We start from the raw sequence: 8,348 nt of genomic DNA, 5'->3' as shown, positions 1-8,348 counted from the left end.
TTTGTACTTTGAGTCTCACTTTTGTATGAACTATTGGGCCAAGTCAAACAAACAAACATCCACCAAACAAAAATCATTGCCTTCACAATCATTGCAAGCTTGTGAGAAATCCGTTGCAACACCCTTGGTCTGATGTCTTGATTTCATTGGGGTGACCTCTTGGGAAACTCAAAGAAAATATCCATCACCTTCGTGATCCTCCTAGGTCCTTGACTAGTCCAGAGTGACACCCTTGGCACAATGCCTTAATCTCGTTAGGGTGGGACTCTTTGGGTCAAGACTAGAGCCTTCCTTTCACTCTCTTTGATCCATTTTGAGCATGAGGAGTGTTAGGCTACCTTAAATTGCCTTTCAAAGTACCATGGTTCTTATATTAGCCCCAAAAAGTAATTTTGTGTCTTAGACATCACACAAGACATTTCATAAGGACAACTAGCTCAAAATGTTGTATTAAAGAGGACCCAATGTGCACTCCCATTTTTGTAAGTTGATCTTTGTGATTCATTTATATCGAAGGTTTTTTTCAATTTTTGCATTTTAAGAAAACCTAACTACATGGTTGGTAGATGTTTTTTTGGATACAACTATGATGTGAGACTTTGACTTGATATGCTCTGTGAAAATCATGTGCAAGTTTGATCTTGAAGGGCACAAATGCAATCATTTCTGATCATACTTTTGCATACACCTCTTACACTCCCTTTATCTTGTAGTTATTCAATGTTGCCTCAATAAGCTCAAAATCAGATCTTGTACAATTTCAAGTCAAGACTCTCACAAATTAATCTCCAAAATGATTAGAAATTAGCCCTAAGATACATATACAAAAGTGATTTTAAAACAAATCCAAACCTTACTAAAGCTCAACTCTTTCATAAATCGGTAATTATCATATATGAAAATAACATTTTACTAGAGGTTTCAATGGTTAAAAAGATATCACTTACCATCATGAGTGTTATTAAAAATATCAATCTCCTCTACCTGCAGCTAAAACTGCAACCACATTATCTTCATTGCTTTCTTCTACGTCTTTTGAGCCAGATGTCGCTCCCATCTTCAACCCTTGATTTGTCAAATATCTTTATTGATGCACTTGACCTTCCAATATAAGGGTTCTCATGAAATTAGAAAGACTCCCCCCCCTCCCCGAGCCTTATTCAACTAAGGTAGAACACTAACCAAAGACTATGAGCTTGAATCTCCACAATCCTAATGATGATTCGACCAAGGATCACAGAGATAGAGATCCTAACCCTGATGATCCACTCTTTGGAGACCCCTCCACTGCCACTCAAGGTATTGTGCAGTTGGCCAATATTAATCAACTCTAGGCCTGCTTGGCTAAGTCCAAACCCCTATCCTTGAAGTGTTGGCATTGCATGCATACACTCTTGAGTGCCAAGTCCATGAAAAAATAAGAATTGGATGGTTTGCAAGCCTGCCTCACTAGAATCACATTCAAGTGTGGCAAGATCTAATAGGGAGCAATCTACTTGGAAAAGCTCGCCACCAAGCTCATCTTTCACCATGTGCTACAGCCTTCCTTGTGGACCCATATGGACCTCTAGTTGTAATAGTACTATCTATAGTACAACTTGCTCCCTCAATTGTGACCCCACCCTCGCATTCTGAAAACACCCAACATTTGGACTCCACTAAACCCCAACCCACCACACCCCTTACTTCCTTCCATCCCTCCCCCACATTCAATACTTTCATTGCTTGATATCCACAACAAGACCAAATCCAAGAAGACAATGCACTTGCCCCACTGAGGATGAAGGCAATATCAACAAATAAATCTATGGCTCTGAGTCCGCTGTGCATGCTAGTGTTAGGGATGGCAGCAATTAGTGGTATCTAAAGCAAGATGACTAGTGGTGCATTAATGAGTAGACAAATGTGGTAGCAACTATGATCATCAGCATGGCACATGGGTGAAGAGAATATCACAACTATCCAACACAATGTATAAGGGAACCTTATGGTAGTGATACTTACACCCAATTGCAAGCCTATATCCTTTGCTTATTTTTGGGTTTATTGCCCATATATTGGCTGTAACTAATATTTTGCATATGTATTTATGGTATCATTGTCTTGGGCACATGTCTTTAAAAAGAATGAAAGTATGGACCCATTTGTACTATCTCCCATCCTTGGATTACGCTTGCTTTCATTCATGTGATCATTGTATTTATGCCAAACAAACTCATAATTTACATAAAAAGTTTGATTTTATGTATGTGGGTGGTGTGAAATATGCTTTTTACGTTCATAGATGATTTTTCACATAAGGTTTAGGCCAATCCCATTAAGTAAAAATCATATGTTTTTCGTATGGTTCAATGCTTTCTTGCCATGGTTGAGAACCTGTCATGGTACAGGCTAAAATACCTATGGTTTGACAATGGGAGTGATATGTATCTAAGGCTTTTGAGCACCTATGTGGTATAAAGTGTATTAAGCATTAATTGACTACCCCATACATCTCACCCTAGAATGCTATGGTAGAGTGCATGAATAGGACTATTCAAAATAGATTCCATAGTATGCTTAGTCAGGTCAGCTTATCCAAACATTTTTGGACTAAAGCTATTACTATTGCCATCCACCTCATTTAATAGATTCCCGTGCACTACTCTTGGTGGTAGAGTTGGAGAGGAGATATGGTCTAGTAAGCCTTCCTTATATGTACAGTTGTGGGTCTTTAGATGTGAGACTTTTTGCCATATTCAAAAAGATAAGTACAATAAATTGGATTTGAAGTCTATCAAATGCATATTTCTTTAATACGGGGATGTAGGTGAGATGGGCTATCATCTTTAGGAACCGCAAGCTTAGAAGGTTATCCATAGCCATGATTTTATCTTCCATGAGGATAAGATGCATATGAGATTAGAGTAGGTAATTGAGGTACACAAGGTGATCTTTCAAGAGGAGCCTCCTGCTATAGTTTAGCCACTCCCAATGAGATAGTTTGTAACAGTTGATGATGTAGTGGCTCAAGATCTACCTATTATGCAGGATCATGATGCCGAACAAAGAGGATATGCCTTAGAGGCCCCATCGTTAGTTTTGAGATACAATGTTAGAGCTTCATATCCTCCTAATTGCTATGATCCTTTTGTGGATTATATCATGGTGATAGACTCTATTGAGTTCCTTATCTATGAGGAGACTATATGTAGAGGTGATTCTCATACTTTATGAGAGGGTTATGTAATCTAAGTTTGATTCTTTACAAAAGAACTATACATGGAACTTAGTTTCCTTGCTTGATGAAAAGGGTACATTGCCATGAAAGTGGATGTATAAGTTGAAGAGTACCCCTAGTCACTCTAAGCTAGCATATAAGTTCAAATTAGCTTCTAAGGGCTTTAAACAAGTAAAAGGAGTTGATTTTGATGAGATCTTCTCTCATGTTATCAAGATGAGTACCCTAAAATTGGTTTGGGCCTTGGTTTCTTAGTTGGATATGTATGTGTATCATCTAGATATTAAGATAACTTTTGTACATAGGAACTAACATGAGGACATTTATAAGTAGTAGCTTAAGGGTTTTGTGAGAAGTGGTAGGGACAACTTAGTGTGAAAATTGAAGAAGAGCCTTTATGGACTTAAATAGGTACCTAGGGTCTATCAAAGGATTGCTATTGGGATTATTTGAATCATTATCACCAACTTGTGATCCTTGAGTGCAAATTGATCACTTGCTTGAGTTGTTGCACACAAGAGGAAGCTCATTCAAGAGGTCCACAAGAAGAGAGATGGAGGCTAAAATATTTTCTTGCTAGTTTTTTATTCTTCTTTCACACACAATATAATACACACAAAGTATAGACAAGATACATCATAAAGAAAAGTGGCCTACTAAGTCAAATAATGTATAACTGACTATACTAATCAATTGGCACTATAATTATGTCAGTCACTATAGGTAGGTGCAAAAAACTAAATAAAATAAGTGATAAGTTAGTGGTCATTTGAGGACCAATGACCACTGACATGCTAAGTGTAGACATGCGGACTAACCAGGATGTCCATCATCAATGTCTACTCAACACTCCCCCTCAAGCTCAACTGTATCTCTGCAACTCTAAGTAAGCCTCAAAATTTTTGAAGCTTCTCTACATCCAATGCCTTTGTGAAAATGTGAGCTATTTGATCTTGTGTATTGACATATACCAAGTCAATCTCTCTTGAAAGTGCCTTCTTTCTCACAAAGTGGTAATGTATCTCAATGTATTTTATCCTAGCATGGAATACTAGATTCTTAGCTAACTGTATGATGCTTATGTTGTCACAGTGAATGACAATTGGACGATCTTCTTCCAAATCAAAATCATCCAATAATTTTTGCAATCATGCCACCTCACATGTTGCCATAGCAGTACCTCTATACTTGATAAAGCAACTATAGATTGTTTTTTTATGCTCCATGTAATTACTGCACTAGCAAGGGAAAACATGAATCTAGATAGATCTTCTGTCACTCATGCTATTAGTCAAATTTACATATGTGTATCCAAACACATGTATATCCTACCCTTCCTTATAAAGAAGTCTATAATGCAAAGTGGACTTCACATACCTCAATATATGTCTAATTGCATCCAAATGAGGGTTTTTAGGCATCTACATAAACTAACTAACAATACCAATAACATAACTCAAGTTTGGACTTGTGATAATCCTGTAAATCAGACTCCCTACTATCCTCCTAAACATAGTAGGGTCTTCGATCTTATCCCCAACATCAGTACTCAACTTCACATTTTACTCCAATGGCATTGAAAGAGTCTTACATCTGTCATACCATACTTGTGTAATACATCTAAGCCATGCTTCCTTTGGGATAGCCATATACCATCATCACATTTGATCACCTGAATACCAAGAAAGTATCCTAGTTCAACCAAATCCTTCATCTTAAATTTCTTCTTCAAAAAGTCCTTAACTTTAGCAATGCCACTATCATCGTTACATGTAATGATTAAGTCATCTACATAAATGACTATGATGACCAAATCTACATCTCCCTTTCTCACATAAAGTGAGTGGTCAACAATCAGAAACATAAAAGCCAATTTTGAAAATATACTCTTCGATCTTGTAAGACCATGCTCTAAGTACGTGCTTTAGACCATAGAGTGTTATCTTTAACATGCAAACATATGTGAGATACTTTTAAACCCTCATAACTTGCTAGATGCTCCATATTTACCTCTTCTTGCAATTCACCATGCAAGAAGGCGTTCTTAATATCCATTTGCTATAAACTTTGACCTTTGGCTACTGCCAAAGCAATCATGTATCTAACAATTGCATACTAGCAATTGGACTAAATGCCTCTTCATAATCTATGCCGTATGTTTGAGCATAGCCTTTTGCAACTAGCCTAGCCTTATACTTGCTAATAGAACTATCTACATTATGCTTGATTTTGTAAATCCACTTACAACCAATAGCTTTTTTACTCTTAGGAAATGGTACCAAATCCCAAGTCTTATTGTCTTCTAATGCAACCATCTTCCCATCCATTGCTACATCCCAATGAGCATGACTAACAATATTCTCAAAGCAAGTGGGTTCAAAATCCTCAATCACCTTTATCATATAAGCATAATGGTGAGCTACATAACCTTGATAAAAAAATCTTTTAATAAGGCATCTGACCTTGCTAGACCTACATACCATTAGATCACTTAGTAGATTCTTTACATTACCGTGTGCTCATCATCTAAACTAGTGCCTTGGCTAAAGGAATACCAAGCTCATCATCCAAACTCTCTGAACCACTGGAATCTCTATCGAATCCCAAATGACTAGTAGATGCATCATTACCATCCAACACTTTCTTTTTTTCTTTGTCTTTACCTGCAACACTTGGCAAATGCACTTAAAGATGTGGGGCTACTCCTTAGTCTCCCAAACCAAGCACTAGCTATAGATGTAGCACCGGATGATGTTTTTGGTTCACTAGGGCTTCATGATTCTTGCTTTTTTTTTGTATATAACTATCATTATCATCATCACCATCCAATACATCACATTACATGCATACCAACTACTCATCTCATAAAAAACATCATCCTTGCTCACTTTGAACTCGCTCGTGATAGGGTTATAATAACAATACCATTTTGCTCTAGAAGAAGAAAGACTACTCTTTTAGCTTTCTATATTGCGTGCATTCTTTTTATGTGTTTTGTATCTTGCAAAATGTCATGCTCGCTATTTCTCCACCCATCTGTTCAAAAAGCACCTCAATTTTTGCACTTGGGGCTGTTCTATCCTAGATCAATGATAACAATCAAGTTTATCTAGTATCCTTCCAATCAATAAGATTCTCTGTTGTTGCAGAAATCAACTATGAAATTCATGATTAAGAACTTCTAGCTATTATGGACTCCTTAGAGACTTGGCAACATCTACTTGAAGGTGCCCCTTATAAGATCACTATATATATAGATCATAAGAATCTTGAATATTTTATGACTTCCCTTATCTTGAATCATTACCAAGCAAGATGGAGTGGTTTCCTTATCTAGATTTGACTTTGTCATTACCTATACACCTAGCCACCAATAAGGAAAGCCAAATGCTTTATATCAAAGATCCATTCTGGTATCAAAAGAAGGTGATGAAGCCCATGATTAACAAAATTCAGTAATCTTGAAATTATCTAAGCAAGTAAAGTTAAGAGCAACTATCAACAAAGCCCCAAAAGACTTTGAATACTTATCAAAGGTTAAGAAAAAAATCACAAAAGACTCGTTCACCAAGGACACAAGGAGGAAATTACATCAAGGCCAAGAACAAACTCAAGGGATATTTAGGACATTGATGGGTTGCTCTATTATTAAGGACTTCTCTACATCTCCCCTGGTCCTTTACAAGTGGATATACTCAAGAAGAGACATGATCTCCCCTCAATAGGGCATTTTCAGGTTAACAAGACAATCAAGCTAGTTTTAAGCAATTTTTGGTGGCCACAAATGTGAAAATTAGTCAAGGACTTTGTACATTCTTATGACACATTGGATCAAGCTAAAGTCCCTTTTCATGGACCTCGTGGCCTTCTTTAACCATGACCTATTCAAAGTAAGATATGGTCATCCTTAGCCACAGATTTCATTGTTGAACTACCTTCTTCTAGAGGATATGATTCTATCTTGGTGGTGGTTGATCATTTCACAAAAATGGCACACTTTGTCCCACAACCAAATAGTATCAATAGAGAAGGGACAACAAGGCTCTTCCTAAAACAAGTATATCGATGCCATGGTTTATTTGATGATATTGTTTGTGATCATGGTGTCCACATTATATTTGGGTTTTAGAGAAGACTTGTTAAACTTTTGGGAGTACAAGTGAATCTTTCTTCAACCAATCACCCCCACAGAGTGATGGACAAATAGAAAGAGTGAATCGTGTCTTGGAGCAATACCTTAGATGCACAATCAACTATCACCAAGATAATTATGTGGATTTATTACCGCATGTTGAGTTTGAATACAATATTTCCTCCCATGACTCCACTCAATTCACACTATTTTTTGCTAACTAAGGTCAATGCCCAAGGATAGACAATCATGTAAGATCATAAGAGAAGAGTTTTGCTGTTATAGTCTTGGATTAATACCCCTTTGATATTCATAAGGACTTGCAAGCGCAGATCAAACAAGCTCAAGAGAAATATAAGAGAAATGTAGATAAGCTTCGCATGCAACATCCATCATTAAAAATTGAAAATTGCATTTGGCTTATTTGACATTATCTATATTTTTCTCGCCCCTTCCAGAAATTGGATTATCGATGACTTTGGACCTTCAAGATTCTTTGCCAAATATCCAATCACCTATCATCTCCAACTTCCCGAATCCATGAAAATCCATCTTGTATTCCATGTTTTAATCTTGGATCCATATCATACATCGAGTATCCCTAGAAGAATACCAAAGCCAGTGCCTCCAATCATAATTGAAGATCACCAAGAATATGAAGTAGACAAAATCTTGGATTTGAGAAAATTCTCTATTAAGCTTGCATCCCGTTTATATTCCACATGTGATAAGCAAATAATGTATTGAATAAGTCCTCCAAGCCATTCTTTCCATGCATGCGCTATCCATCAATATTTCCTCCCATGACTCCACTCAATTCACACTATTTTTTGCTAACTAAGGTCAATGCCCAAGGATAGACAATCATGTAAGATCATAAGAGAAGAGTTTTGCTGTTATAGTCTTGGATTAATACCCCTTTGATATTCATAAGGACTTGCAAGCGCAGATCAAACAAGCTCAAGAGAAATATAAGAGAAATGTAGATAAGCTTCG

Source organism: Lygodium microphyllum, chromosome 15 (assembly GCF_053477565.2).
Source record: "Lygodium microphyllum isolate KBCC chromosome 15, Lygodium_microphyllum_v1.1.10, whole genome shotgun sequence".
Taxonomy (NCBI): Eukaryota; Viridiplantae; Streptophyta; class Polypodiopsida; order Schizaeales; family Lygodiaceae; genus Lygodium; species Lygodium microphyllum.
The sequence above is the reverse complement of the archived record's forward strand: the minus strand, read 5'-3'. Positions refer to the sequence as shown.